The sequence below is a fragment of the Terrapene carolina genome, unplaced genomic scaffold (genome assembly GCF_002925995.2).
Source record: "Terrapene carolina triunguis isolate 2854851 unplaced genomic scaffold, T_m_triunguis-2.0 Scaffold34712, whole genome shotgun sequence".
Lineage (NCBI taxonomy): Eukaryota > Metazoa > Chordata > Testudines > Emydidae > Terrapene > Terrapene triunguis.
The window spans coordinates 5656-19646 of NW_020699063.1; positions in this window are offsets into that span (position 1 = coordinate 5656).

Below are 13991 nucleotides of genomic sequence, written 5' to 3' on the forward strand. Positions count from 1 at the left end.
CCCCCCCCCCAACTGCCCCCCCAGGACCCTCCTTGCTCCCTGTCCCCTGACTGCCCTGACCCCTATCCACCCCCCGCCCCCTGACAGACCCCGGGAAAAAAAAAGGGAAGAAGGAGGATCCGGGGAACTACAGGCCAGTCAGCCTCACCTCAGTCCCTGGAAAAATCATGGAGCAGGTCCTCAAGGAATCAATTATGAAACACTTAGAGGAGAGGAAAGTGATCAGGAACAGTCAGCATGGATTCACCAAGGGCAAGTCATGCCTGACTAACCTAATTGCCTTCTATGATGAGCTAACTGGCTCTGTGGATGAGGGGAAAGCAGTGGATGTGTTATTCCTTGACTTTAGCAAAGCTTTTGATACGGTCTCCCACAGTATTCTTGCTGCCAAGTTAAAGAAGTATGGGCTGGATGAATGGACTGTAAGGTGGATAGAAAGCTGGCTAGATCGTCGGGCTCAACGGGTAGTGATCAATGGCTCCATGTCTAGTTGGCAGCCAGTTTCAAGCGGAGTGCCCCAAGGGTCGGTCCTGGGGCCGGTTTTGTTATATCTTTATTAATGATCTGGAGGATGGTATGGACTGCACTCTCAGCAAGTTTGCCGATGACACTAAACTAGGAGGCGTGGTAGATACACTAGAGGGTAGGGATCGGATACAGAGGGACCTAGACAAATTAGAGGATTGGGCCAAAAGAAACCTGATGAGGTTCAACAAGGACAAGTGCAGAGTCCTGCACTTAGGACGGAAGAATCCCATGCACAGCTACAGACTAGGGACCGAATGGCTAGGTAGCAGTTCTGCAGAAAAGGACCTAGGGGTCACAGTGGACGAGAAGCTGGACATGAGTCAACAGTGTGCTCTTGTTGCCAAGAAGGCTAACGGCATTTTGGGCTGTATAAGTAGGGGCATTGCCAGCAGATCGAGGGACATGATCGTTCCCCTTTATTCGACATTGGTGAGGCCTCATCTGGAGTACTGTGTCCAGTTTTGGGCCCCACACTACAAGAAGGATGTGGAAAAACTGGAAAGAGTCCAGAGGAGGGCAACAAAAATGATTAGGGGTCTGGAGCGCATGATTTATGAGGAGAGGCTGAGGGAACTGGGATTGTTTAGTCTCCAGAAGAGCAGAATGAGGGGGGATTTGATAGCAGCCTTCAACTACCTGAAGGGGGGTTCCAAAGAGGATGGAACTCGGCTATTCTCAATGGTGGCAGATGACAGAACAAGGAGCAATGGTCTCAAGTTGCAGTGGGGGAGGTCTAGGTTGGATATTAGGAAACACTATTTCACTAGGAGGGTGGTGAAGCATTGGAATGCGTTACCTAGGGAGGTGGTGGAATCTCCTTCCTTAGAGGTTTTTAAGGCCCGGCTTGACAAAGCCCTGGCTGGGATGATTTAGTTGGGAATTGGTCCTGCTTTGAGCAGGGGGTTGGATGACCTCCTGAGGTCCCTTCCAACCCTGATATTCTATGATTCTATGACTCCCATGCCCCATCCAACACCCCCTGCTCCCTGACTGCCCCCTCCAGAGACCCCCCTGCCCCTAAACACCACCCCGGGATCCCACCCCCTATCCTACCCACCCTGCTCCCTGTCCCCTGACTGCCCCCACCCCTTATCCAACCCCCATGGCCCTGGACCCCTTACCATGAGGCCCCTAGCAGCATGTTTGGCTCCACGCAGAGCCAGACACGCTGCCCCGCGGGAGTGGGCAGCCCTGCCCCTCAGAGTGCTGCGTGCACTGTGGCATGGCTCCGGATGAGCGGGGAGCGTGTCTGCCTCCCCGTGGACCCAAACACTGCTCCGCGGGAGCGTGCAGCCCCGGCCCCCAGAGCGCTGCGTGTGTGGCGGCATGGCTCCAGGGGAGAGGGGAAGGCAGGGGAGGGGCCGGCGGCTTGCTGCGCTCGGCCGGGCGCTCCGGTCCGGGAGCACGGCCCCCACGGCTTGCCACACCGGGAGAGTGGGGCCATTTTCCCATCCCTCCATTAGGGTGTGCCTGGGTACACCTGGCACACCCCGTGCGCATGCCTATGAAACTATCCCGTGAGTGTGAATGTGCTGTGGTCACGCACAGCATGCAAGGTCAGCAGGCCCACCAGTTCATTCTAGTCTGACTTGTATATCACAGGCCACCAGCAGCACCCAGCCACCCCCACACCAAACCCAAGAACCAGAATTAGACCAAAGCATCGCAGCCATCAGGAGACTAAACTAGTCTGCGCAACAGGCAGAGAAGAGGCGGGACTGAAGTGCACCAATGTCTTCAATGGCAGGGAATTGTTTGTCAGCTACACCCAGATACTCCTGGCACCTGACGCGGAAGGCCAAAGGCCTGCAGGGTCACTGCCAATCTGAAGGGGAGCACAGCAAGGCCTGCAGCAGCGGAAATACAGGAATGCTTGGCAGCTGGCTGGGGCCGCAGAGGCGAAGGCTCGTCACTAAGAGTGGTGAAAATGCATGACAGGATTGACAGAAGGTCAGTGTCGGGGGGGGCGGGGGGCTGCAGAGAGAAACTTCTGTAGGGTAGAGTGGGAAAAGTAATGAAGGGTTTGCAAACTGAGGGGGGAGGGTGAGAGATCCTGACTGAAAGGAGGGAAGGGCATGGGCTGAGCATGGCCACTGCCTAGGGCCACCGGGAAGCTGCGTGGGCCTTGGGGGATTCACTACAGACACTGTGGGTGCAAAGCACCCTGAGCTGCTTGAGAACTCCAGCTGGGGGTGCCACTGGGGAGGGCGCTCTCTGCTGCCATCTGCTGGGAAGTAGGGGAAATGACTGACTGCGCCAGGTACCATTTGCAGTTTGGTTAGAGTACAGCTACGTTTCGAGTCTGGGGCCATACAATGGTCTTACTGCCTGGGAAATGGGAATGAAAGAACAAGAGAACTGCAGCAATGTGCGGGGGGGGAGGGGTGTGTGTCATGCTGCCGTGACCGTGAGTTGGAACAGTTGGGTAAGGGCACCCGGCCAATACTGAACTACAAAATGGAGCCAGACAAGGTGACAGGGGCTCCTACGTTTTGCTGGGCGTGTCTTTGTGGGGGCAGAGATGCTGGTGAGGGTCCCATGTACTACCAGTACCTCACCCCCAGGCAGTTTGGACACAGGGATGGTTTCAATACAGCAGGAGCAGCTGAGCTCACCTAGTACCAGGTTTATAATGGTGCCAGAGGCACCATGGTGCCAGGCCCTTGCTCAGCGGGGCCCGCCGGCCCGGCCTGGCGCTGCACTTCACTTGCACTGCAGCCCAGCAGCTGCAGAACTGGGTCTCCTCTCCAGCCCTCCCCCACGCTCCTCTCTAGGCCCCTGGCCCAACCTTGGCTTCTCCTCTCAGCTGGCCAGCCGAGGGCTCTTCTCTCTGTCTCTGTCATCGCAGCAGCCGCCGGCATGGGGGGGTGGGTGGAGAGGAGCCCACAGCCGCTGGTGATGGGCGGACTGTGGGTCGGGAAGCCCAAAGCCGCGGACTGTCACCGGTGGCCCGGAGCAGAGTCCCTGCCTGCCTGCCGCTCAGCTCTGCAGCGGAGCAGTGGTGGGCGGGTGCGCCGGCCCCCTCCTCTCTGGGCTCCCTCTCCCCAAAACACCTTCTCCTCCCCCAGTGTCGCGACTCCGCCGCAGGTGGTGGCCATGGGGGGCAGGAACGGGGCGGGGGGGGGGGTCCTGCGGAGCCGGGCTGGTCTCTGTGCCCGAGCTTCCCTGACCCGCTTGCACTTTGTTGGTGGGTCAGGAGTGAGGTGTTGGTGGAGCACTGATTTCAGGGGTCCCCAGGAGCAATGTGGTGAGAACGAGGATCCCTGCTCTGTGCTGCCACATGGGCTGGGGACACACTGTCTGTCAGCTGATCCCCACGGTCTCCAACCTACCTGGGCAGCACAGCAGACATGGCCCTGCCCACTAGCTCCTCTTCATCCCCTGGCCCCTCCCATAACTTGCTTCTCTTGGCCAGCCTGCCCAGGGCTTCTCTCGGGCCTCTGGCCCTTCCCCTCTCCTCTCCTCTCCTCTCCCACTGCTTGCGCCTCTCCTCCCCCCGCTCCCTCTTAAGGCTGAGCCCTCCCACTTTAAAAAATGATGGTCCCCCAATCTCCTGTCATTCCCGGGGGGCCCACAAATATGTGCTGAGGTGGCTTGGCCTGAACAGCAGAAGGCAACAGCCTTTCCCCACTGCCTTACCCAGCAATCAAAGCTGGAATCACGGCAGCTGAGTTGGATGGTAGAGGCTCCCAAGCAGCCCAGGCACTGGCCTGTCAGAATCCCTGGACTTCACTGAATGGTGAGTGGAGAGCTGAGGAGGAGGGAAGCAGTCAGAATGCACCAGCCTTTGCAGCTGCCAGAAGAGGACTGAAGTTGGGACAATTGCTAAGACACCAGGCTTCAGGGCGGGGGGGGGAGTCTTACCTAACAGATGTTTGCAGTGGTGTTGTAGGCATGTTTAGAGAGACGAGGTAGGTGAGGGAATGTCTGTTGATAAGAGAGAGATGAATTTTTCCGGCTCTAGAGAGCTCTTCTTCAGGTCTCCTGAAGTTGGTCCAGTAAAAGTTATTACTTCACCCACCGTGTCTCTAATCATGTCTATTGTTAATGGACTGATTGCTGGCTTTCCCAGGTTCGTTCTGTTGGCTCTGCTCCCTTTCCCAATAAAGTGCTCTTGGTTTAAAACCCTTGGATTCGGTGCTGGGGGAGGAGAGAAAGTGTTGCCCACCAGGGCACCCAGGGTGGTACATGTAGTTTCCCAGGTTTCTGGATGATGTTACTTAACTTTTCAGAAGGAACGCCTAGAAAATTGAACTGGGCCCTTTTTGCTGATGACAACACCTGGCAGAAGGGTTACATATGTAAGCCGGGTTTGAATGAGCTCTCCTCTGACATCTAGTGATGAGCTGGGGAAGAGACTTCAGGACCAGACTGTGTTTGCGTAAACGTGCCCACTCTGCCTAGGTGCGTAGCAGGTGGCTGGTATGTGGATTTTCTGTAAAGAGTCCTGAGGCAGTTTGACTTGCCTCTTTGTAGGGGTTAGCAACAGAAATCGTTAGACTCAAGCATGAGTCTTTTCTTGCAGCTGGTGATTTCTAAAGCTGACATCAGGCTGGGCAAAGCTAGGAGCTGAGGCCTATAGCTTATGTGGGAATGGTGGCCAGGGAGACTGTACTTGCTGTGCGGTTCCCCACAACTTGCTCAAATCTGTAAAAGCTGGGTTAAGTGGCGCAACCTCAGAACATCATGTCCTGGGAGCAGGGAGCAGCAGCAGGGGGTAGTGGCAGTAGAGAAAGAGTGGCCAAGCGGTGGCAGAGAAGTGGTGGCAGCTGTGAGCCAGTTGCAGAGGCAGCAGCAGAGGCATTGCTTCACTTCCCCCCCCTGGGGTGGGAGATGAATCCTGTGAACGCACCTCTGGGTCTTGGCTAACCAACGGTGAGCGGGGTGCATGGGTAGGGGAGGTCAGTGATGTGGTAAGGGACATTCATTTTGTAAGACTTTCACGCTGGCTAGGTGGAAAACTGAGGCAAAGGACACTGCCCAATGCACTGTGAGGGCTGTTTGCTTCTGGTCTCGTGCTTTGGAATGCGGTCATGGTGTTTTCCCAAATTAATGCTGGTTCCCTTTCTCTTTTATTAAAGGTTTGACTTTGTTATACATAGATTCAGGGCTTCCGAGTAGGGAAGTGTTGCCACTTAGAGGTGCCAGGGATGGTGATAGGTTTTACCAGATTACTGGGTGGGGGTTTGAGACAGTTCTATTTCTCAGATAAGCACAGCCAGACGGGGTCAGACCAAAGGTCCATCTAGCCCAGTATCCTGTCTGCTGACAGTGGCCAATGCCAGGTGCTTCAGGGGGAATGAACAGAACAGGTAACCATCAAGTGATCTGTCCCATCATCCAGTCCCAGCTTCTGGCAGTCAGAGGCTCAGGTTTTGCATCTCTGACCATCCTGGCTAAAAGCCATTGATGGACCTGTCCTCCATAAACTTATCTACTTTTTTTAAACCTATTATAGTCTTGGCCTTCACAACATCCTCTGGCAAAGAGTTCCACAGGCAGACTGTGTGTTGTGTGAAGAAATACTTCCTTCTGTTCGTTTAAAACTCGCTGCATAGTAATTTAACTGGGTGACCCCAGGTTCTTTGTTATGTGAAGGAGTCAATAACATTTCCTGATTCACTTTCTCCACACAAGTCATGATTTTACAGACCTCTGTCATATCCCCACTTAGTTGCCTCTTTTCCAAGCTGAACAGTCAGTCTTTTTAATCTCTCCCCACACGCAAGCTGTTCCATCCCTCTAATCACTTATGGTGCCCTTCTCTGTACCTTTTCCAATTCTAATATATCTTTTTTGAGATGGGGAGACCAGATCTGCATGTAGTATTCAAGGCGTATGTGTACCATGGATTTATATAGTGGCATTACAAGTTTTTCTAGCTTTTGCTGTTTCACCAGTTCAGACTATTTGCTATTTGAATAGCTGAGGCTAGAGTTAAATCTCTCTTCAACTGTAGCTGCTGTGAAAAGTTTTTCTCTGTTAACCCAATAACCAGCCAGCCTCTGATATTTTCAATTCAATTCAAAATCACAGTTTTCAGCCAATGTATGCAGAGCTCTTATAAAACATTCAACATTTCTCCTGGTTCTTGGATTCTCGGGCGAAAACATGTTTTTCATAAACTGCATTTCTGTGGAGTATAAAGAATGTATCACATCTTTGTGACTGTCTTCAATAAAGTCAAAGGGTTTAAAAAAGCTATGCTCTGCTTGCTTCCCCACAGCATAGATTAAAGAAGATACCTGTATGTTTCCAGTTGTTTTGTGGAGTTTGTTTGCAATTCAAAATCTTGCAAAATACTGCTTCCAGTCTGTCCATTCTGAAGGTTTGCCAAAGCTGAAGTTCTCTGGGACACTGAAAAGTGTCATGTTGATGAGATCCTGCTACCTTCGTTGCTGTTTGACTTGTGTTTCTGTTCCTGGTTTACTCCTGATACTATGTCATGCTCCTGTCCCAGATATGGACTGGCTACAGAGTTTGCTTATTCATACTAGACGTGTTCATCATAAGATCTGTTAATGCTCTGCCAAGTATGGCTACGATTATGGTGCTTTTACATACAGTGCCCCCTGGTGGCTGAACAGTACAGTACAGTTTAGCATTCCATTGCCGCAGTTCTTTTAGCCTAACCAACCCAGTTTCTTCTAGGGTCATTTGCTGACCTTTTTATAAAGTTTAATATTTATAAAACAGGCTGAGTTGGACTTTTCTGACCTGGCTTGGTACCTTCAATAAGCCTGACCTCTCATCACTGAAGGGTTTTGCCACTAGCCTGGAGCCTGCAAGGGCAGAGATTCCAGGCAACAGGTGAGAGAATTCCAGAAGACCCCAGAGAGCCATGAGCCCTTCATGCCATGAGTTGTGCAGGGTGCAAGCTGGCTGCTATAGTCAGGCACTTGTGAAAACAAAATGTAACTGTGAGGGTGCAAAGCCAGAGCATGAATTCAGCTGGGCTGATTTAAGTGAGGTTGGTCCTGCTTTGAGCAGGGGGTTGGACTAGATGACCTCCTGAGGTCTCTTCCAACCCTGATATTCTATGATCCTATGAAAAGCAGTCAGCCCACTGCCTGCAGTACTGCTCCTGGGGCAGGTCATCTCTGTCTAGTGTCTGATACTCTCTGCGCCGTCCCAGGGCTTGAGAAAGGGGAGGAGGGAGAAGGCAGAATCCTGTGCTGAACCCCCACAGAGGCTGGCACAGCCTTTCAGTGGCTGAGGACAAATGTTGATCTAGGGTAAAAATAATTTGCTTCTGACTCATTGGGTCTGTAATCCAAAAGTACACAGAACAATCACCATTGTTCATTTTAAGAGCCAGGATCCTGCCTCTTCTCCAAATAATGCATGTGTCACAAGGATGGGAACATGTCCAAAGCACTCAGCGCCCTCCCCCCACTCCTCAGCTCAGAGGGACAGCATGTCCTCACCCTTCCCACGCACCTCAGGCAGGGGAAGTGGCTTTCTGGGAAGCTCAGCCACGCAATTAGCATTTGAAATCCTCATGCAGAGCACTGCACAGAACACGCTGTGACCCGACAGGAAACCCTCCAGGGATGGGATTCTGAGCACCCAAGGCCAGCGTTTTCTAGGCAAACAGAGGGAAAAGCGCTTTTGCTTTACTCCAGGCAGCTGGCCTGCACACACCGCCTAGCCTGAAAAATAACACAGGACCAGATGTTCTGCAGCAAACTGATCAATAACAACTAAAAGGTGCCCCAGGCACTCCCATGGCAACAGGCTCCTTATGACAAATGATACGTTGTGCTTACTGCACTAATGTGTCTGTGTGTAAGCGGGGGAATGGTCCCGCTATTGTGGGGAACTTTCCTGGCTTCTGCACTACCCCGGTGAAGTGGGCTAGCGAAAGGATCTGAGTCCTCGCTCCCACTTCCTTTACCCAGAGGCCTCCCTGCCCTTGAGGACTCCCCTTCCACTCTCCTGTCTGGCAGAGTCCTCGTAAACCCCAACAAGGCTGGGCCCAGGATTCCTGGGGGGCTCGACCCCCAACCCTGCTGTGGTCACCCAGGACAGGGGCTAGGGTGTCCCCACTCCGGGGTACTCTCTCTGCACTGGGCACCTCCCTGACCCACTGATCATTTCATACAATTTAAAGCAAATACAAGTTGTTTAATTAACAATTAATTTTAAAAAAAAATAAGGAAAAATGGGAAAGGTTAAAGGAAAACACACCACCCTGCTCTGTGGCAGAGAACATCACAAACAGTGTCTCTGGAACGTCAGGGCAGTTCACAGTCTGTTCCTTGTAGGTCCCAGGCTCCTTCTCAGGCCCTGGCTGTGCTGCAGAGATGCTGTGGGTTGGACACTTGCTCTGGCGGTGGCCACACGCTCTCAGGCTCTAGGTGGCAGGACCCTTCTTCCCAGCGTCGCCCCCGCCCTGTCAGGGTTACAATCACCCTCCAAGTCTGGCCTGCAGAGCCTCTTGGCTGAGACGTCTCCCTGTGCTGGGCCCACTGCCCAGGGTCCCCCTCACTCTCCCTAGCTGCTCACTGCACCCGGCCCCAGACTGCTCCAGCCCCAGCTCTAGCTCCGGCTCCAGCTCCACTCGGCCTCAGCACGGCTGCTGCTGCTGCTCTGCCTTCAGCTCCCTGGGCTGCTTCTCTGGCCCCTCTGGCTCTGGTTGCTGCAGCTCTGCCCCCAGGACAGGTCGGCTCTCCGGGCTGCTTCTGTGACTCTGCTCCCAGCTCTGACCTGCTTCCTGGCTGCTTCTCTGGCCCCTCTGGCTCTGGTTGCTGCAGCTCTGCTCCCAGGGCAGCTCTGCTCTCTCTGGGCTGTGCTCTGGCTTTGGGGCTGCAGCTCTGCTTACAGCAGCTTAGCTCAGGCCCTTGCTCTCTCCTTAGCTCGGCCCCCTCTGTCTGACTCAGGCCATTCCAGCTTACACGGAGAACGGGACCCCCCCCGGCCTCCTGACTCTCTGATTAGCCTGCCCGCCCTGTCAATCAGGCTGGTCTGGAGCATTGGCCTCTCCCCATTGGTCCTGGGGACTGTCAGTCTCAGGCTCCTGATTTGCCATCGACCCTTCCCCTTTTAGTGCTGGGAGCTAGCCAACCAAAACACCCCCACTGAGTGTTAGTAAGGGGGCAACAGTCCCCTTACATGTGCATGGATGCAGCATTGCCAGCCAAGCCCCACAAATCCAAAAACCATGCGTCAGAACCCAAAAAGTCATGAGACTGAACAAATAAAGCAGCAGTTATTTGGGGGGTTGTGAGCAGATTTTTGAGCTCCCCCTGAAGTCCCCAGAGTATGGGCGGGACAATTAGTGTTGAGAATTCATCCTAAACTGCACACCAAATAAAAAACACAGGCGCCTCCACACCTCCCTCCCATGGCTCAACTCCCCCACTTCCTTCCTGCAGGGAGGGATAGCTCAGTGGTTTGAGCATTGGCCCCCTAAACCCAGGGTTGGGAGTTCAATCCTTGAGGGGGCTACTTAGGGATCTGGGGCAAAAATCAGTACTTGGTCCTGCTAGTGAAGGCAGGGGGCTGGACTCAATGACCTTTTGGGGTCCCTTCCAGCTCTATGAGATAGGTATATCTCCATAATAAAAAAAAATTCCCTGGCTTCTCCCACAGCTGTCCCTGGCTCCAGCCTGCAATGAAGGGCTTCCCCTGGACTCCTGCCACCATCAGCTCCCCTCACTGCCCTGTAATGGGGGGAGGGGGCATTGAGCATTTTGAGCAGAGAGGGGGCAGCTCTGGCCTATGCAGCATGAATAGGATGCCTGGTACTGCAGGCAGCTGCACTGGCAATGTGCCATCTCCTGCACAGATGGTGGGGGTGAGGGCACAGGTAGCGCCCGTGTCAGCTGGGAGATGCTATTTGCTAGGGAACTGAGTGGCAGCAAGGTACAAATATTAAAAACAAAGGAGATATGGTCTTGGGCATGTGCAGAGATCCAGGACATGGATTTGCCCGGCCATGAATGATCAGGGAGCTGGAGCACAGGACTAGGGGACAAGTACCAAGCAGCACAGCTTCTAGTCCATGATCCATGCTGAGAAGCCACTGTGGTGTGGCATTGGGGGAGTGCAGAACAAAGCAAGGCCCTATGGCTTCTGTATCAATCCCTTGCCCATGCCCACCTGTGGCACTGAAATGGGAGCAGCACGAGGCAGACAGCAGAGCCTCTATGTGCAGCTTTAAATCAAATTTTTTTAAAGAAAAAGGAAAATTAGTCATTAGCCACCTAATGTGCCAGCACTAGCTGGTCCCAGGGTCAGCTGTCCCAGTGCTGCATAGGCCTGTCGGCTGGGGCCAGGCTGCAGCAGAGCAGCTCAGCGCCCTGGGCCATTCCCTACCCTTCCACCCTATGCAGAAGAGGTTAAAGCCAGGCCTTTGTCCACTGCCTGGATCGTGTCACCTCCGTTGCTCACTCCCTGATCACACACGAGGGTTCCGTTGCACAGCTCCAGCCCTGCCCGCATCTCTGCCCAGCGTGCCACCTGCAACCTGTCGTTGTGCTTCTTCCATGCCTTCCATCTGCCTGGAACTCCCTCCTCCTCCCAGCGTGCCAAGCACCCAGCCTCTCTCCCCAGCCCACTCCTCCAAAGAACGCGGCACATCCTCTAAGTGAGTCTCTCCCTCTGGATCCCCTGTGCATCTGTGCTGGCTGGCTCTGTTGACCAGGGCCCACTCGGAGCAGGAGCCATGTCGCTTGCTGGGGTCTGCACAAGCCCTAGCCATCATGCTAGCAGACATTAGCTGGTCGAGGTAAACCACAGGCTCCTCCACAGCCATTACCTCAACCTGCTAAGTCATGTGAATTGCACTGGGCCCTGTATTCACTAGGATTTCACTGCGTGTTAGTGGCCTTGCAAGAGCTGACACTGTTTAAGATGCCCCTTTTCTCCTCGTGAAGATGCACCCGTAGAGCAACAGCAGGGTGCAGCATTAGTGAGGTGCGTAGCTCCTCCAGGGCAGTGGCTGACAGTAGCTCTGTGTAGGTCTGGGCTTTTTTGTCACCTCTGGCTAAAGATTTACTCCCTCTCTGGGCCTGATTCTCCTCCTCCTTCTCTCAGTTCCACACCAGTGAGGTCTACTGGCTTCAGTGGTGTAACACCTGCCTTACACCAGCGTAAGTGACCTGGAGCCTGCTGTCCCTGGCGAGCCATGCTGAGCTGGGAGCTTTCTGCACCCATGCTGAACAAGATGTTGGGCAGAGGAGACTCAGGCCTCAGGGAGGCCCATGAAGGATGAGTGGGGGCGTGACAGGAGTGCGCTATGGCTGTATCGCCATACACGGTTACCAGATAAAGTGCCAGGAGATGGCACTCAACAGCACAGAGCAGAGTTCTTGGGTGTCATGGGACCAATAAACCGTGCTGTGCCCTGCAGCAGGGGTACTCTGTGCAGCTCTTTCCCTGGGGCTCTGAACAGGAGCTCTGCCCTGGTGCCTGAGTAGCAGCCAACTTCTCACCTGGTTTCGTGAGCCAAGTTTACCAGAGCTTGTCCAGCTGTGCATGGAAGGTGAGGAGTGAAAGGAAGCGTGACCTGCCCCATTCAGGCCCGTCCCCTCCTGTGGCAAGAGCCAGCCATGCAGTTAGTCTTTCTATTCTTATTGCCTCCTACGCTCTCCTGCCTTGAACCCAGCCTGACAGAGCGAGCCTGGGGCTGCCCGGCTCCTTCCCAGGCTGCAGACAGACGGATGCTGTCAAGGAAGGCGGATGTCTCGCTGGGAGCCGGTGCGACTGGCAAAGCTTGGCCTTGAGCAGGAAGAGAGAATTATTGTCCTGATGCTGTTGTTAAATAGCAAATATTTTGTTATCTAGTTATGTAGCTAGAGCTCCGCTGCTCCTCATGGCCTGCGCTGTTTCCTCAGCCTCCTAACTTACCCGATGAACAATCCTGCCATGTCTACTCCTGCCCATTCTCCTTTCATACGGATGGGCTGGGATTATAATTAAATCTTGACATTCAAAAGGCATTCTAATGCTGATGGGGCAGTTAGGTGGATCCCCTTGTGCCACCACAGTAAGCATGAATGGGGCAGTTGTCTGTGATGTGTCACATGGTTTGTACCACACCAGAGTTACAATCAAACACAATTTGATGTTCCATTTGTGCAGGAGATGTCCACACCTTTGTGCGTTGTCCAAATGTGTCTGAGAGCCATGCGCTGCCTATGGGGAAGGCAGAATCCTGGGATTTCTTTTGTTGGATCTTCACTCAGGTCTTTGTTTGGCATGTCACAACAGCCCACGATTCGAGCCAGCAAGTGCTGGAGTCCTCTCCGATGGCCTGTAGTATTGATGCGTGGAGCCAGAAAGGCTTCCTGGGTTTGAGTTGGGAGAGTGGCAGTGAATTGAGGTCTTGGTGTATCGTCAGGTCCAGAGCAGCCAAGGTCCTTTTGTACTCCTGGACCACAGCAGCATCTCACCTGATGTTGGCTGAAGTGATGCCCACCAACACTGGGAGCCACGCTATTGGCGTGGAACCAAGAGAGCTGCTAACAATCCTTAGCGCATCATTGATTTCAGTGTCACGAGACTGGCGTGGAAGCATCACACTCCCAGCAGGTGCCAGCGAGCTGCTGGATGATGTTAACTTTTGTCTTTATCTTCTTTTTGGTGTTGTCAGTGTGTTGGCGATAGCTCAGCATCCGATCTAGGGTAATTCCAAGGGACCAAGGACTGTGGTCATGTGACAGAGGCAGACCACAAAAGTCCACTTTCAGAGGCATTTGGGCCTCACGGTTGTTCAAGTGGAAGGCAAAGATGAGTGTTTTTGAAGTGCTGGGTTTCAGGCACCAAGTTTTGAGTTACGGCTCAAGTGTTTGGAGGTCGTTATTCATGACCTTGTCTGTGGCCTTCAGAGAGGACGCTTGCGTTGCTAGCACAATGGCCTCTGCATAGATGAATTTACGGGATGATGTGACTGGAATGTTGCTGGTATAGAGACTGAACAGCGCAGGTGCTAAAATGGATCCCTGTGGGAGGCTGTTGTTCATTCTCTGTGATTTGCTGGGAGATTCACCAAGGCGTATGTTGACTCCGGCTTTTTGGTCCTCAAATCCCCGTCCGGGAGGAATTTCCAAAAAGCGGGACATGTCTGGGAAAATAGGGAGGCATGGTAAGGGGACTGCCTCCTCCCCGGGCTCCAACTTTCCCGGCTCCTGCCGCTCTCCCCAGCGCAGCAGCAACCGCAGCCCGGGAGGAGGCGACTGCGAGCTCGGACGCCGCCACCGGCCGGAGCCACTCGGCCAGAACCGGGGCCCGAGCCGAGCCGTGCCGGAGCCGCTGGGACCGGGGCTGGAGGTGCTTGGCCGCCGGCTGGCACCGCTCGGCCAGCGCCAGGGCCGGGCCAGAGCCGCTTGGCTGGGGCCGGTGGGGCTGGGGGTGCTCGGCCGGCGGCCAGGCCGAAGCCGCTCGGCTGGAACCGGGGCCCGAGCCGAGCCGAGCCAGGCCGGAGTGACCAGGGCTGGGGGTGCTTGGCCGCTGGCCGG